The sequence below is a fragment of the Arachis hypogaea genome, chromosome 13 (genome assembly GCF_003086295.3).
Source record: "Arachis hypogaea cultivar Tifrunner chromosome 13, arahy.Tifrunner.gnm2.J5K5, whole genome shotgun sequence".
In the NCBI taxonomy this organism is placed as follows: domain Eukaryota; kingdom Viridiplantae; phylum Streptophyta; class Magnoliopsida; order Fabales; family Fabaceae; genus Arachis; species Arachis hypogaea.
The window spans coordinates 97,537,320-97,555,910 of record NC_092048.1 but is presented as its reverse complement, the minus strand read 5'-3'; positions in this window follow the sequence as shown (position 1 = coordinate 97,555,910).

The window sequence follows — 18,591 nt, the reverse complement described above, 5'->3', positions numbered from 1 at the left end:
GGATTTTACTTTGATACACTTTTTCTTTCCTGCACTTTTCCATTTCAGTGGTATTGAATTCAGTTTAGCTTATGCAATTTAAATTTCTTACACTTCTCTTCTGCAATTTTTCTTTCTGCAAATTTTACAATTCAGTTTACAGTGAGCATGATTTATTTTCATGAAATTTAGATTTCTTGCAATTGTTCTTAGAGCTATGATCCACTGAACCCCATCTTCACTAGGGGGAGGAGCTCTGTTGGTTTCAATGAATTGATAATTCTTCTTTTCCTTTCAATTCAAGTGGATTCATCTAAGAAAAAACTCTTGTTCTTCACAGATTCAATTACTATCGAGAGAGGGATGGAATCTATTTGAATTATATGATGGACTTGAGAAAGGAGTCACAGAATTCAGTTTAGAGTTCATCCTCTCATAATTCTCTTGATTGATATATTTTGGGTTGGTATGTGAGATGTAACCACCCCGAATTGAGATCCTGAGAGCTGTGTGGCATTCAGGATTAGCCATTGATCTTCACCTCTTCTCATGAGCAATTAGATCAAGAGATTCGCAATTATTTGTGATAAGAGAAATTGAATCACCAAGAGATTATGATCCAATTACTTACAATCTGCCATAGATCTGTTTCACATGATTGAGAAGGAATTGATCACCATTAATTCAAGAGAAATCAATATCTCTGATCCTTAGTGATCTCACCCATTATCAATCTTTACTTCTGTCCTTTTAGATTTCACATTACCCAATACCCAATTTCCTTGTTTACATTCTTGCAATTTACAACTTCTGTCAATTACATTCAATACTTTACATTCTCTGTAATTTACATTCTGTTGAATTAATTTCACCCAATTCACCAACTGTTAGCTTAACTAGACTAATCACCACACTAAAGTTGCTTGATCCATCAATCCTCGTGGGATCGACCTCACTCTCAGTGAGTTTTATTACTTGATGCGACCCGGTATACTTGCCGGTAGTTAATGTGTAAGAAATCTATCTTTTACATATCAAGTTTTTGGCGCCGTTGCCGGGGATTGATTTAGATCGACAATGATTAAGTGGGTGATAAGTCTAGATTAAGCATTTTCTTTATTTTTGTCATTTAAAGTTCTTTTAATTTTCTGCTTTCTCTTGATACTAAGGTGTTTGTGTTATTGCCTCACTAAGAAATTCTTATCTATAACATGAGAAATTTCAATTTTTCTTGGTGATTGTGTTTTACAAAATTCAAATGGAGTTTCCCTCATCTTTTGATCAAATAAATTTCATGGGATATTTCCCACCATCACAATATGATTCAAGTCATTATCCTAATGATGGCTGAGAATATCACCAAGAAATGACAGATTATGAGCAATCTACCCAGTGGGGATATACTCCAGGGCCACAAAATGATCAAGACAATTTCATGAGATATTGCCCAACACCACAAAATGATTTATGTCATTATCCTTATGGTGACTGGGAATATTAACAAGGAATGAGGGAGTATGAACAATCAAGTGAAATGAGCTACCTTCCAGAGCCACAAAGTGACTCATATTGTTATGACACTTACACAAATTATGGCCGGAAAGGGAATTTCAATGCTTCATATTCTAATCATCTAGAGACATCATCACTTGATTGTGCTGTCAATACATTCATGCAAGATTTCCCCCCAGGGCCACAAAATGATCCATACTGTAATGAATTCAACAATTACTCAAGTTGTGATTAGAAGGATCAAAATCAAAGAGCATTCAATAGTCCATACTCTATTTATCAAGAGCCATCATCACTTGAGTGTACTTTCAATGCATTTATGCAAGATTGTCCAACCTCACCTCCCAGTTTTTCATTTGAAAATTCTTCATCACTTGACTATGCCTCAAACAAAGTTCCTTCCAAAATCCATACGACTCATTTCATCAACCACAAAATCTATTTCACAACTCTCAAAACTCATTCCACACCCCCAATACAATTTCACCATAATACTCACAAGTCCACAAAATCCACCCTGACGATCGGTTTTTCTTTCGGTAAAGAAATATAAAAATATGATCGCGTTATAAGTATAGCTTCTAAACCAACAGAAAATCTTTTCGTACAAATGTTTTGGTTGTCACAAGTAACAAACCTTTAAAATTGATAACCGAAGTATTTAAACCTCGGGTCGTCTTCTCAAGGAACTACAGGGAGGTGTTCTTATTATTGGTTATGAGTTTTGTAAATTGGGGGTTTTGAAAGTAAGGAACAAGTAATTTAAATGACAAGTAAAATAAATAAATAACTGTAAAATAAACTCTTGGCAAGGTATGAAAATTCCAAAGTCCTATCCTAGTTACTCCTATGAGAATTGAAGTTAATCCCACTTAGTTAACCTTTACAAAAGCAAGGGAAAGTCAAGTGAACTAATTAGTTAGATTCCCAAGTCCTAGCCAACTCCTAAAGAAAGACTAGAGTTAGTAGAATTCCAGTCAATTAGCCGACATAACAATCAATCACGATAAGTTGATAACTCAAGAGCCTCCAGTTAATCAATTAAAGCCAAGAATATAAAAAGCTAAATAAGAATCATAAATCTGAAATACCTCAATTGCATTAATAAGAGAAAATCAATCTAAACATAGAGAGTTCATAAGCCAATTTGACAACATAAGTAATTAAATGAGAGAATTAAAGTATTTGAAAGTAAAAGAGAAATATAAAGTAAAAGAAATATTGAACCTGATAAAGAGTTGAAATACTAAATCCTTTAAGAGGAATCCTAATCCTAAAACCTAAGAGAGAGAAGAGAACCTCTCTCTCTAAAAACTACATCTAAATTATGAAAAGTGAATAATAATCGACCTCCTTATGAATGGATGCGTTCTCCCACTTTATAACCTCTAATTTGTGCTTTCTGTACTTGGATCTGGGCCAAAAAGGGTTTCAGAAATCGCTGGAAGTGTTTTCTGCAGTTTCTGGTGCGTGGCGTCTGTCACGCGTCTGCGTAGGTCACGCGGTCGTGTCATCTGGGAGTTTTTCTTGTCACGCGTTCGCTTCGGTCACGCGTACGCGTCATCTGCATTTTGCTCAAGGCGCACATCCACGTCAGTCACGCGTTCGCGTCACTGCCTTTTCGCGCTAGGCACGCGGCTGCGTCGTCCATGCGTTCGCGTCGCTGCCAGTTTCTTCAAAAACTCCATTTTGTGCTTTTCTTCCATTTTTGTATGTTTCCTTTCCATCCTTTAAATGATTCCTGCCTTAGAAGATCTGAAAATACTCAACACACAAAAATCACGGCATCGAATGGTAATAAAAGGTAATTAAAATAATTATTTTTAAAGCATAGGAAACATGTTTTTCACATATATCACATAATAAGGAAGGAAAAGTAAAACCATGCAATTTCACATGAATAAGTGGGTGAAGGGTTGAATAAATCACTTAAATTGAGCACAAAATATATCATGAAATATGGGTTTATCAACCTCCCCACACTTAAACAATAGCATGTCCTCATGCTAAATCCAAGATAAAGAGTAAGGTTAAAGTGGTGGAATCTCATGCAATGCAATCTATTCTAAATGCAACTACCTAAATGAATCATGCAATTCTAATTGTTATTCACTTGTATATAAAGCTTACATGTAGTTAAATTAATTCATATCCTCAAGGAATCATATATGCATAGCCAAACCTTAGATAATGTTAAAGCACTTTTACAATTGAGATGCGTAAAAATATTTCACAAACTTGCAAGACAATTAACAATTTAAGCAGAGATATATGGTGATGAGCTATTAAACCCTCACTGGATTTTGTGTTTACTCTCTAGTCACTCAGTATTTATTGGGTTAATCACTCTATTCTTTTTCTATCCTTACTTTCTATAACTTTGTTCTTTATCTAACCAATCAACAATTATAGAATACAGACATACAAAAATCATGAGGTCTTATTCAAGGTTATAATGGGGCCAAGGTAAAGGTAAGGGTATATGTATAAGGCTAAGTGAGCTAATAAGCGAATCCTTGATTAGTCTAAAATCTCACCTAACATACATACTATATATGATTTTAAAGTTCCTTAACCTATTTACCCAACATTTTCCCTTTTGGATTACAAGTTCATACATTAATTTTAAATTTGAAATTTTTGACCCATGTGCATTGACTCTTTTTATTTTGCATTTTGGGAAATTTCTTTGTGTATTCCCTTAATTAAATAATGTAAAAGTACTTTTTTTTTAAATCAATGCACATGGTAATCCCATTGTTTTGATCTCACATGAGCATGCTTCCCAAATTTTTATTTTTGAAATAGCTTACTCTTTTTAAATTCCTACTTTGTTTCTATCATCCCATGTTCCCATAAAATTCCCCATACTTAAACAATACACAATTTCTATCTTAAGCTAACCAAGGATTCAACTTGGGATTTTTATTTTATTTTTCTGCTTAAGGCTAGTAATGTGGTTATAGAACAAGAGGGGATTAAAAGGCTCAAGGGGGCTAACAAGGGTGATGTAAAAGTTAGGCTCATTTAGGATAAGTGAGGAAAAATTCAAATGATGGCCTCAATCATCTCTTTGGTATGTATCTATATTCTATATTGGACATATAGATTAAAACAAAGTAAAGAACATCAAAATGAAAAAGAAGGGTAAAACACACAGGAATAAAATTTATGGTTTGAATGTAACCATACAATTAAGCTCAAAACTCACAGGGCTGTGTGTTCTCCAGCTCAAAAATCATATATCAGTTATATATGTCATGCAAGTAAAAATTAAGAGTTCCCATTATTCTCAATGTAAATCTTAGGGTGGCCCTTAAAATCTTAGTGTTGTTCCTTGATGAAATGTTGTTAACTAACTAACATGTAATGCTATTGATGTGCGGAAAACGATCCGACACAAAACTCACCGACAAGTGCACCGGGTCGCATCAAGTAATAATAACTCACGGGAGTGAGGTCGATCCCACAGGGATTGAAGGATTGAGCAATTTTAGTTTAGTGGTTGATTTAGTCAAGCGAATCATGATTTGGTTGAGAGATTTATGATTTGCAGAATTTAAATTGCATGGAAAATAAAGGGAATGGGTAATTTGCATGAAATTAAAGAGAACTGAAATGTTAAAGTGCTAAATCTTAAAGAGTAAGAAATTAAATGGCAGAAACTTAGAACGCAAGAAATGTAAATTGCAGAATCTTAAAGTGCAAGAAATGTAAATGGCTTGAATTGTAAAGGGAATTGGGAATTGGATTTGCAGAAATTAAACAAGGAAGAGTAAAATTCAACACACAGAAGAGTAGAAGATGCCTTGGGTTGAATCGGATCTAAAACAGAAATATAAAAGAGCTTGAAAAGCAGTAAACAGAGAAATTGAGAATGGGAATCCAGATCTCAGGACTCAAGAGACTAGATAACCAAGTCTAGATCTCAATGCCTTCCTAGATCCAACAAGAGCAATTTCAAAGGAAATGTAAATTGCAGAGAAAGTAGAAGAAGCAATTAACAGAAACTGAAATTCAATTGTGCAGTAAGTAAACAGAGAGATCTCAGGATGAGATTGAAACAGAATTCCTTCAATTCTCCAACCCAAGATCAAAGCAAATGTAATTGAAATTGAAAGCAAGAAAACTAAGAGGAAGGGAATTCAATTCTCCTTCTCCGAGACTTAGAAACTCAAAATTACTCAACACCAAAAGCTCTCCGAAAACTACCTACGAAAACTAAAGGAAAGCTCTCTACAAAACTACCAAATCAAAACCGAAAAGAAAACCTCTCAAAAACTTAAATCTTAAGCTATTTATACACTTTCTTCAAATGGTCTTCAAGCCTTGAATTGGGCCTTTGCTCTTGATGGAATTGGGTTGATAGAGGCCTTAGTTGATTGCTCTTGGAGTTGGAGAGAGAACCGAAGTGAACCGGGTTGGGAATTATAAAAGCTTGAGTAAAAGTTTGAGTAAAAGTTTGAGGCAAACTTTTACTCAAACTTTTTACACCAGCTGCCCCATTCTTGCTGCTACCAACGTTTGAGCTAAAGTTTGGGGTCAAACTTTTGCTCAAACGTTGGCCTCCTTATGCACACTCATGGCGCCAACGTTTGCCAAAAAGTTTGAGGCAAACGTTGGCGCAAACTTTTTGTCTCCATGGTGTGTTGCTGATGGCGCCAACGTTTGCCAAAAAGTTTGAGGCAAACGTTGGTGCAAACTTTTGTCCTCCAGGGTATTGATTTGTGATGCCAACGTTTGCCAAAAAGTTTGAGGCAAACGTTGGCTCAAGCTTTTCTCCCAAAAGTTTGAGCTAAAGTTTGAGGCAAACTTTTGCTTAAGCTTTTTGTTCCCTGGTGTGTTTTCACTTATTCCGAAAGTTTGAGCTAAAGTTTGAGGCAAACTTTTGCTCAAACTTTTTGTTCTCTCTTGCTCCTAGCCATTCCTTCTTGCTTCAACCTTTCTCCAAGCTTTCCTCACCTATCATCAATCAACCAAACACATCAAAGCTATGCTCAAAATCATGAGATTGTCATTCTTTCATAATATGTGGCGATTATAGCATAAATCCTCATGAAATTGCATTAATTCATCTATGGTTGATTAAATCAAAGGAAACATGAAAATCTACCCAGTTGGCTTGCTTGTGGCTCAAGAAAGTGCATAATTCAATTGAAAACAAAAGAAAAAGGCTAGTGAAACTAGGCTAAGATGACTTGTCATCACAACACCAAACTTAAAGCTTGCTTGTCCCCAAGCAAGAAATGAATTATTGAGAAGAAAGAATGAAATGGAAGATGATGTTCATGCTAGCAGAGTATTATTGGTAGTTCATGGGGTTTTATGTGGATATGTAAACACTCACTTCTTTTTGACTCTTAGGCCTAGAAAGTCTTCTTCAAGCATCAAGCAACACACTGCTATGACCTCTCATTATTCCTTTATCCTTGGCTATTATTTTGTTCATAAGCTTTACTTGAGTGTCATGTGTAACAAGTTCATTGATTTCTTTATGCTTGACACATTATTCACTATAGACACTTGTCTCACATTCCTTCTTAAAACATTGATGCCCAGCACCTCTTTGGGTTACTAAATGCCTTGTAGTTAGGTTGCTCTTGATAGTGGACTTTCAGCTGATGATCCCGGGTTAGTTAACCCAAGTCACCAAGTGTTGATACACTCCAAAGAGCTTAATAATCCAAGCAGATCCTAGTACAAAGACACCACATGCATATATTCTAAGGTTCAAGCTATTGGTGTCTAGCTTTGTTTCTTTTTGTTTTTCTTTTGTTCTGTTGCCATTTTTGGCTTTTTCTTTTCTCTTTTTTTTTTCTTTTTAACCAAGGACTTTTATTTGATTGAGATTCATAGACAGTAGGCCACTTTCTACTTAAGAGGAGACATCCTAGTTCTCTTATTCATTAAAAGTGAGCTATTATGCAATCACACATTCATACCACCACTTACTTTTATTGTACTTCTATCTAACAGAGAACTATCTCACTTCACATTCAAAAATTTTTTTTTATTGAATTAAAGATGCAGGGGACAAAGCATGCTTTTTGTTCAGTGAAAGTAAACACACAAGCACACACATAGGCTAGCTTACTTATTTTAAGAGAAACAAACATAATGCAAAGACTACTAAACTAACAGTTACTGTTAAGATGGGCATATTCACACTTCCAATTTAAAGCAATTCAATGCTGATAGAGTTAAGTGACAATACAACCTCTTGGTAGCTTCTTCTTCTTTTCTCTTAGCTAATGGTGTGTAGTCTTCCCAAGAGAGTAATTGAATTCCTGCAGTGTTAATGGAAGTTGCTTGTTTCTCAAGCCCTTAAGTGACTGATTAGTGTGTAAGACTTTCTTGTAGGCGTTTGAACTTACATTGGTGTGTGAACACCAAACTTAATCCCTTGTCATGTTTCTTATGCATTAAAATATCCATGTGTGAAAGCCTAAGTCTTTGCTAAAGGTAATAAAACTAAAAAAAACAGACAATGATTAAATGATTTATCAGATTTCTTGGAGCTAGTAACCCTTTGTGTAGAAGGTGAGAATGTGCTTTGAAATGAGATTTTGGTGGAACACCAAACTTAGAATCCTTTATTCTCCCTTAAATTGTTTTGGTGTGAAACACCAAACTTAGCTCCTTGCAATACATACCAATCATTCAACCTTTTTATTGAAATAGCTATAAAACGAAAATTACCTCAGGTTGGGTTGCCTCCCAACAAGCGCTTATTTATTGTCATTAGCTTGACATTCTTCAATTCTTTTCAAGAAGGTTGTAGGTTCTGAACCTCTTTTTCCTTATCCCATTGTCCTCCCAAGTACAGCTTTGCTCTGTGACCGTTTGCTGTAAATTGACTCTTTGTTGCTTCATCTAGTAATTCAATACTCCCATAAGGAAAAACCTTTGTCACCAAGTACGGGCCAGTCCACTTAGACTTAAGTTTGCCAGGAAAGATCTTAAGCCTTGAGTTATACAGGAGCACTTGTTGTCCTGGCTTGAACTCCTTTTTTGTGATCTTCTTATCATGCCACCTCTTAGCTCTTTCCTTGTATATCTTAGCACTCTCATAGGCTTCTAGCCTGAATTCATCTAACTCATTTAGTTGTAACATCCTTTTCTCTCTTGCAGCTTGGGAATCAAGGTTGAGGAGTTTAGTGGCCCAAAAAGCTCTGTGTTCCAGCTCTACAGGGAGGTGACAGGATTTGCCATATAATAACTGAAAGGGTGACTTGCCAATAGGGGTTTTGTAAGCTGTCCTATATGCCCATAAGGCATCTTCTAACTTCCTAGCCCAATCCTTTCTCGTGCTTTCCACTGTTTTCTCTAGGATCTTCTTCAGTTCCCTATTTGCGAGTTCAGCCTGGCCATTAGTCTGAGGGTGGTAAGGTGTGGCTACTTTATGGATTACTCCATATTTGTGGAGGAGTTTCTCCATCTGTTTGTTGTAAAAGTGACCACCACCATCACTAACCAGCCCCTTGGGCACTCCATATCTTGTGAAAATGTGCTTTTTAAGGAATTGGAGGATAATCTATGCATCACAGGTGGTTGTGGCTATTGCTTCCACCCACTTTGATACATACTCTACTGCCACCAGGATATATCTGAAAGAGTAGGAAGGAGGAAAAGGTCCCATGAAATCAATGCCCCATAAGTCAAACACCTCCACTTCCAGGATGAAATTTTGAGGCATCTCATTTCTCTTTGTCAATCCTCCAGTTCGTTGACATTCATTGCATTGGTGAACAAACTCTCTGGCATTCTTGAAGATGGTTGGCCAATAAAACCCACTCTGTAATACCTTTGCAGCTGTTCTCTCTGGTCCAAAGTGTCCACCATATGCTGAGCCATGGCAATGCCATAGTATGTCCTTCATTTCACTTTCAGGGACACACCTCCTAATCATTCCATCAGAGCATCTCTTGAATAGAAAAGGTTCATCCCACAAGAACTTCCTTGCTTCATTGAGTAATTTCTTCATTTGTTGCTTTGAAAATTCTTGAGGTATCTTCCTTCCTACCTTGTAGTTTGCTATGTCAGCAAACCAAGGTGTTTGTTGAATTTGGAAAAGATGTTCATCAGGGAAGTTCTCATTTACTTGATGTGGTTTGTCTTGCTTAGCTTCTTGTGGCACTCTTGATAGATGATCTGCTACTTGATTTTCACTTCCCTTCCTATCCCTCACTTCAATATCAAATTCTTGTAGCAGCAACACCCACCTAATAAGCCTTGGCTTTGAATCCTGTTTAGACATTAAATACTTGAGAGCAGAATGGTCAGTGTATACTATAACTTTTGAGCCGATCAAGTATTGTCTAAACTTATCAAATGCATATACAATTGCTAAAAGTTCTTTTTCAGTGGTGGTATAATTTTTCTGTGTTTCATTCAACACTTTGCTAGCATAATATATGACATGATGTAATTTGTCCTTCTTTTGCCCCAGTACAGCACCGATAGCAAGGTTGCTTGCATCACACATAAGTTTAAAAGGTAATTTCCAATCAGGGGGTGTGATGATTGGTGCTGTAATGAGCTTTCTCTTGAGAGTTTCAAAGGCATGTCTACAGTTATCATCAAAAATGAAGGGAACATCATTCATTAGTAAATTGCTCAATGGTTTTGCTATTTTTGAAAAGTCCTTGATGAACCTTCTGTAGAAGCCAGCATGCCCAAGAAAACTTCTTACTGCTTTCACATTAACAGGTATAGGGAGTTTTTCAATAACTTCTATTTTAGCTTTATCAACTTCTATACCTCTACATGACACTTTATGCCCAAGAACTATTTCTTCCGGAACCATGAAATGGCATTTTTCCCAATTCAACACCAAATTAGTTTCTTGGCATCTTTTCAAAACAAGAGTTAAGTTATGCAAGCAAGTGTTAAATGAATTGCCAAAAACAGAAAAATCATCCATGAAGACTTCTAAAAATTTTTCCACCATATCAGAAAAAATAGAAAGCATACACCTTTGAAAAGTAGCTGGGGCGTTGCACAGCCCAAAGGGCATCTTTCTATAGGCAAAAACTCCAAATGGGCATGTGAAGGAGGTCTTCTCTTGATCCTTGGGGTCCACCACTATTTGATTGTAACCAGAATACCCATCCAGGAAGCAATAATAAGCATGGCCTGCTAGTCTTTCCAACATTTGATCGATGAATGGCAAAGGAAAATGATCTTTTCTTGTTGCATCATTCAATTTCCTGTAGTCTATGCACATTCTCCACCCAGTCACTGTCCTAGTGGGGATCAACTCATTCTTTTCATTGGTGATGACTGTCATTCCTTCCTTTTTTGGCACAACTTGAACCGGACTCACCCATGAGCTGTCTGAGATTGGGAAAATTATCCCTGCATTCCATAGCTTCATCACTTCTTTTTGAATCACCTCTTTCATGGTTGGGTTGAGTCTTCTTTGAGGTTGAACCACAGGTTTTGATTCTTCCTCCAATAAAATTTTATGCATGCAAATAGCAGGGCTGATGCCTTTGATGTCCTCAATTGTCCACCCCAAGGCTGTTTTGTGAGTTTTTAATACTTCAATCAACCTTGCTTCCTCATCCATGTTCAAAGAGGAATTTATAATCACTGGTAATGCCTCTGCTTCCCCAAGAAACACGTATTTGAGGTGAGGAGGGAGAGGTTTCAACTCCTGTTTTGGTTTATCCTCTTTCTTGTCTTCAATGAGTATTTCTATCACTTCCTCTCTTTGTTCTTTCTGATGCTCCAAAAAGTCGTCTTCAAACATTTCTTCTACCAGCCCTTCTATCATATCCACATTCATGTAGTTTTCTTGCTTTGAGGGGTGTTGCATTGATCTGAAGACATTGATTACCATTTGTTCATTATGCACCCTGAAGGTCATTTCTCCCTTCTCCACATCAATAGTGGTTCTTGCTGTGGCTAGAAATGGTCTCCCCAAGATGATTGAGCTGCTTCCTTCCCCTTCTGTGTCTAAGATTACGAAGTCTGCGGGGAAGATAAACTTTCCAACCTTCACTAGTAAATTCTCCGCAATACCATTGGGTGTCTTGATTGATCTATCGGCCATGACTAGTGACATCCTGGTGGGTTTAATTTCTTCTATGGCAAGCTTTCTCATCAATGATAGAGGCATCAAGTTGATGCTGGCACCTAGATCACACAGGGCGTTTTCCAATGTTATCTTGCCTATGGTGCATGAGACTACAAAACTCCCTGGATCTTTGAGCTTTGGTGGGATACCCATCTGGATCACAGCGCTACATTCTTCAGTGAGCATGATAGTTTCCTTTTCTTGCCAACTTCTCTTCTTGTTGATTAGATCCTTCATGAACTTGGCATATAGGGGCATCTGCTCCAGTGCCTCAGCCAAGGGAATATTTATCTCCAACTTCTTGAAAGTCTCAAGGAACTTGTGAAATTGTTGGTCCTTTGCCTCCTTGTTGAATCTCTGGGGATATGGCAGTGGAGGTACAAAGGTCTTCTCTGCTTGTTGCTTTTGATTCTTTGTTGGCTCTTCAATTGCTTCATTCCCCTTTTTTTGGAATTTTTGATTGTTCCTCCTTTTCTTGAGTTTGCTTTGAAGCTTGCTTGCTTGCCATTGTATCATCATCATTGGCTTCCTCTGTGTGTGTTGGCTGTTCCTCTTCTAGTGGTCTCTTGCTACTCTTCAACGTTCTCCCACTCCTTAATTGTATTGCCTTGCATTCTTCCTTAGGATTTGGGATTGTGTCACTCGGCAGTGAGCCTGAAGGTCTCTCAATAGAAATCTGTTTGGAGATCTGCCCAATCTGCCTCTCTAGGCTCTTCATGGAGGCTTCATGGTTCTTGGTTGTCATTTCCTGGTGTTTCAACATTTTGTCTATCAAGGTCTCCAAGTTAGTGAGTCTTTGAGATTCAGGTGATGCTTGTGGTGGGTTGTGAGATGTGGGTGGTGGATGGTAGGCATTTTGGTTGGTGGATTGGTTATTGGATTGGTACTGGTTGGGGTTGGGGTAGTTGTTTTGAGGTTTTCTGTAGGGGTTCTGGTTAGTTTGCTGCTGGTTGTGGTTTTGGTTGTTTCTTGAAGTATTTTGGTTTGAGTTCCTCTGCCATGGTTGTTGGATTTGGGTGTGATTATCTCCCCATCTGAGGTTTGGGTGGTTCTTCCAGGATGGATTGTATGTATCACCATACACTTCATTTGGTCCTTGGTTGTGCATATACTGTACTTGCTCTTGTTGTTGTTCTTCTTGAGTTTCTTCATTTTGCCCCCATGTGGATGATGGTTGGCTTGTGTTAACTGCTGCAACTTGGAGGCTATCAATCCTCTTGGTCATTTGCTCAAATTGTTGTTGAATTTGCTGCTGCATCATCTTGTTTTGAGCCAAGATTGAGTCCACCCCTTCTAGCTCCATTACTCCTCTCCTTTGTGATGGTTGGCAATTTCTTTGATGAGCAAAGAAATATTGATTGTTGACCACCATGTCAATAAGATTTTGAGCTTCTTCTGCTGTTTTCATCAGTTGCAATGATCCTCCAGCTGAGTGGTCAAGTGATTCTTGAGCCTTTAGAGTGAGTCCTTCATAGAAGTTCTGTAGCTTGTCCCACTCAGTGAACATTTCTGGTGGACATTTCCTCAGCAGAGCCTTGTATCTCTCCCATGCTTCACACAGATTTTCAGCATCCAATTGCGTGAATGTTTGCACCTCAGTCTTCAGCCTGATGACTCTTTGAGGTGGATAGAATTTGGCTAGAAATTTAGTCACCAAGTCATCCCAGCTAGTGATGCTTCCTTGAGGAAAAGTTTCAAGCCATTGTGCGGCCTTGTCCCTTAATGAGAACGGGAACAGCAGAAGCTTGTAAGTTTCAGGATTCACGCCATTGGACTTGACAGTGTCACAAATCCTTGAGAAGGTAGATAGATGTTGATTTGGATCCTCCAATGGTCCTTCCCCAAACGAGTAGTTGTTTTGGACCAATGTAATGAGTTGTGGCTTCAATTCAAAGTTATTTGCATTGACATTAGGGGTGAGAATGTTGCTTCCACAATGTCTAGCATTTACAAAGGTATAGGAGGCCAATACTCTCCTCTGCTGTGGGTTATTGTTAACCCCTCCTCCTGGATTAGATGGATCTCCTTCCATCTCGTGATATTCTTCCTCAGATTCTTCCTCTCCAACAATATTTTTCCCTCTTTCAGCTCTTCTCAACCTTCTAAGAGTTCTCTGGTCAGTTTCAGATAAAACAGGAATGGATCTCCCTGTACCTGACATACAAACAAAACAAAAGAAACACCACCCGTAACTCTTCAGTCTATTGCTAGAACGAAGTTTAGTTTAAGCAAAATTTCAAACAGTTAGCGTGTTCGTCAAAGATTAGAGAAACAAAAAATAAAAATGCTAGATCTAGATCACCACCTCACTTAATCATTGTTAATATAATCAATCCCCGGCAACGGCGCCAAAAACTTGATGCGCGGAAAACGATCCGACACAAAACTCACCGGCAAGTGCACCGGGTCACATCAAGTAATAATAACTCACGGGAGTGAGGTCGATCCCACAGGGATTGAAGGATTGAGCAATTTTAGTTTAGTGGTTGATTTAGTCAAGTGAATCATGATTTGGTTGAGAGATTTATGATTTGCAGAATTTAAATTGCATGGAAAATAAAGGGAATGGGTAATTTGCATGAAATTAAAGAGAACTGAAATGTTAAAGTGCTAAATCTTAAAGAGTAAGAAATTAAATGGCAGAAACTTAGAACGCAAGAAATGTAAATTGCAGAATCTTAAAGTGCAAGAAATGTAAATGGCTTGAATTGTAAAGGGAATTGGGAATTGGATTTGCAGAAATTAAACAAGGAAGAGTAAAATTCAACACACAGAAGAGTAGAAGATGCCTTGGGTTGAATCGGATCTAAAACAGAAATATAAAAGAGCTTGAAAAGCAGTAAACAGAGAAATTGAGAATGGGAATCCAGATCTCAGGACTCAAGAGACTAGATAACCAAGTCTAGATCTCAATGCCTTCCTAGATCCAACAAGAGCAATTTCAAAGGAAATGTAAATTGCAGAGAAAGTAGAAGAAGAAGCAATTAACAGAAACTGAAATTCAATTGTGCAGTAAGTAAACAGAGAGATCTCAGGATGAGATTGAAACAGAATTCCTTCAATTCTCCAACCCAAGATCAAAGCAAATGTAATTGAAATTGAAAGCAAAAAAACTAAGAGGAAGGGAATTCAATTCTCCTTCCCCGAGACTTAGAAACTCAAAATTACTCAACACCAAAAGCTCTCCGAAAACTACCTACGAAAACTAAAGGAAAGCTCTCTACAAAACTACCAAATCAAAACCGAAAAGAAAACCTCTCAAAAACTTAAATCTTAAGCTATTTATACACTTTCTTCAAATGGTCTTCAAGCCTTGAATTGGGCCTTTGCTCTTGATGGAATTGGGTTGATAGAGGCCTTGGTTGATTGCTCTTGGAGTTGGAGAGAGAACCAAAGTGAACCGGGTTGGGAATTATAAAAGCTTGAGTAAAAGTTTGAGTAAAAGTTTGAGGCAAACTTTTACTCAAACCTTTTACACCAGCTGCCCCATTCTTGCTGCTACCAACGTTTGAGCTAAAGTTTGGGGTCAAACTTTTGCTCAAACGTTGGCCCCCTTATGCACACTCATGGCGCCAACGTTTGCCAAAAAGTTTGAGGCAAACGTTGGCGCAAACTTTTGTCCTCCAGGGTATTGATTTGTGATGCCAACGTTTGCCAAAAAGTTTGAGGCAAACGTTGGCTCAAGCTTTTCTCCCAAAAGTTTGAGCTAAAGTTTGAGGCAAACTTTTGCTCAAGCTTTTTGTTCCCTGGTGTGTTTTCACTTATTCCAAAAGTTTGAGCTAAAGTTTGAGGCAAACTTTTGCTCAAACTTTTTGTTCTCTCTTGCTCCTAGCCATTCCTTCTTGCTTCAACCTTTCTCCAAGCTTTCCTCACCTATCATCAATCAACCAAACACATCAAAGCTATGCTCAAAATCATGAGATTGTCATTCTTTCATAATATGTGGCGATTATAGCATAAATCCTCATGAAATTGTATTAATTCATCTATGGTTGATTAAATCAAAGGAAACATGAAAATCTACCCAGTTGGCTTGCTTGTGGCTCAAGAAAGTGCATAATTCAATTGAAAACAAAAGAAAAAGGCTAGTGAAACTAGGCTAAGATGACTTGTCATCACAACACCAAACTTAAAGCTTGCTTGTCCCCAAGCAAGAAATGAATTATTGAGAAGAAAGAATGAAATGGAAGATGATGTTCATGCTAGCAGAGTATTATTGGTAGTTCATGGGGTTTTATGTGGATATGTAAACACTCACTTCTTTTTGACTCTTAGGCCTAGAAAGTCTTCTTCAAGCATCAAGCAACACACTGCTATGACCTCTCATTATTCCTTTATCCTTGGCTATTATTTTGTTCATAAGCTTTACTTGAGTGTCATGTGTAACAAGTTCATTGATTTCTTTATGCTTGACACATTATTCACTATAGACACTTGGCTCACATTCCTTCTTAAAACATTGATGCCCAGCACCTTTTTGGGTTACTAAATACCTTGTAGTTAGGTTGCTTTTGATAGTGGACTTTCAGCTGATGATCCCGGGTTAGTTAACCCAAGTCACCAAGTGTTGATGCACTCCAAAGAGCTTAATAATCCAAGCAGATCCTAGTACAAAGACACCACATGCATATATTCTAAGGTTCAAGCTATTGGTGTTTAGCTTTGTTTCTTTTTGTTTTTCTTTTGTTCTGTTGCCATTTTTGGCTTTTTCTTTTCTCTTTTTTTTTTTCTTTTTAACCAAGGACTTTTATTTGATTGAGATTCATAGACAGTAGGCCACTTTCTACTTAAGAGGAGACATCCTAGTTCTCTTATTCATTAAAAGTGATCTATTATGCAATCACACATTCATACCACCACTTACTTTTATTGTACTTCTATCTAACAGAGAACTATCTCACTTCACATTCAAACATTTCTTTTATTGAATTAAAGATGCAGGGGACAAAGCATGCTTTTTGTTCAGTGAAAGTAAACACACAAGCACACATATAGGCTAGCTTACTTATTTTAAGAGAAACAAACATAATGCAAAGACTACTAAACTAACAGTTACTGTTAAGATGGGCATATTCACACTTCCAATTTAAAGCAATTCAATGCTGATTGTTTTAATTTACTAAAGTTTCTAGTTTACTTCCTTTTATTTTCAATTGAACCAAACTATTATATGCTAAAAGGGTAAACTTTATACTTATTAATCCACATATTCTATAACTAATAGGTTTAGAATTGCAAACTAAACTAAATGGCTAAAATATGAACTAAAGTGCAAAATGTGAAAAAAAATACATGAAAAGAACAATGTATAAGTACTGAAAAATAAAAATAAAGATAAAAATATAGAAAAATAAACAAAATAAGATAAAAGAGTCTGTAGTGGTTCACCAAAAAGATACGCCAGAGTTTGCGACCTCCCCACACTTAAAATAAAGCATCGTCCTCGATGCTCACTCAAGCTAGGTGTGAAGGAGTGTCATCACCGGAAGGATGGGCTGCTGGAGTCTCGGTGGTGGCCTGAAGGTCTGCAGACTGGATGAGGGTAGGAGGATCTGTCTGCTGCAGTGGAGGCTCTGACTGGATAGGAATCTCTGGATCTGCGGCCTGAATCTGGTGTGGCTCCTCCTACTATGGCGTAGCCTACTCTGGTCCTGCCTGCTCAGCCTCTCTCTGTGCATGTGTCTCCTCCTCATGCTCGTCCGCCTCCTCCTCGGATGGCTCTGATTGTGTGTCAGGCTCGGAGGGGATGTCTCCGCCAGATCGGATCATCAACTTGAGGTGCTCATAGCGTCGCTTTTTGCGATGCTCAGATCGCTCATATTGCCGCCGGTTGTGGCGCTCCATCTAGTCCAGCTGCTGAAATAAGCGGTGTACGAGGTGATAAACAGGCTCTGAGGCAGGTGGAGGTGTAGTGGTGGTAGCTGGGATAGCAGTAGATGAAGAAGGGGCAGCTGAAGGTGCGGCTGTCTCATCAGAAGCGGTGAGGAATGGGGGTCTGTAACCCAAAGCCTAAAACTTCCTACTGTGAGGGATAATCTTCTTGCAGTCTGCAGCAGGTGGCTTCTCATCAGCAAGCTCCCAAGGCACGTCAGCTCGACGGCCTAGCTGGGTAATCAGATAAGGGAAAGGGAGAGTGCCTCTGACATGGACCCTGGCCATATAGTGCCGGATGAATCGTGGGAGATACAGGTCCTTACCTTCCATCACACACCAGATGAGGGTGATTATAGCAGCAGGCAGCTCCGTCTCATGAGTGCTCGGCATAACAAAGTTGCTCAGGATTTGGTGCCAGAGCCGAGCCTCATCATTCAGATACATCAGCTTGATTCCCTTAGGCATCGTTGTGTTCTTCCCCATGACCCATGGGATAGTAGGATCAAGGGCTATCCTCTGCTTGACATCATCCCAATCAAATCTCAGAAAGCGCACGTCCTCTTCAGCCTTTTGGTAACCGTCAGGCTGATCTGATTTAGGCTGAAGGTGGAGGATGTCCTCAATGGCTTCCTCAGTTACCAATATCTGTTTCCCTCTGAGGTGCACTGCATCCAGGGTAGTCTTGAAATAGTTGCAGTAGAACTCTCTGACCCAGGAAGCATTGACCTCTGTCAAGTTTCTCTCCAAGAAGAACCAGCCTCTCTGTTTGATCTGATCGGAGGTGTACTGCTGTAGTTCCTTTGGAATTTTCAGAGATCTCTCCAGGTACAGGTTCCTGGAGGTGGCAAACACTGGATACTTCAGCTCACAGTATCTATTTGCAAATTTAACCGGATCATTGGCAGTGAGGAGCTGGTCAACCTTCTCCTGCGGAGTAAAGTGCTTTTCCCGCCAGGAGTCATCATGCATAATGTCCAGGATAGACATAGAGGATTCGCCTCTTTTCCTTTTGCCAGTGGTTGCTTTGCCTTTTCCTTTGCGCTGAGGGTCAGACATCCTGAAAAGCAGAAATTCCAGGATATAATTGAAAAACAAAGCAGGAAGACAAGTAGGCAAATAGAATAATAACAAGATAAGCACATAGT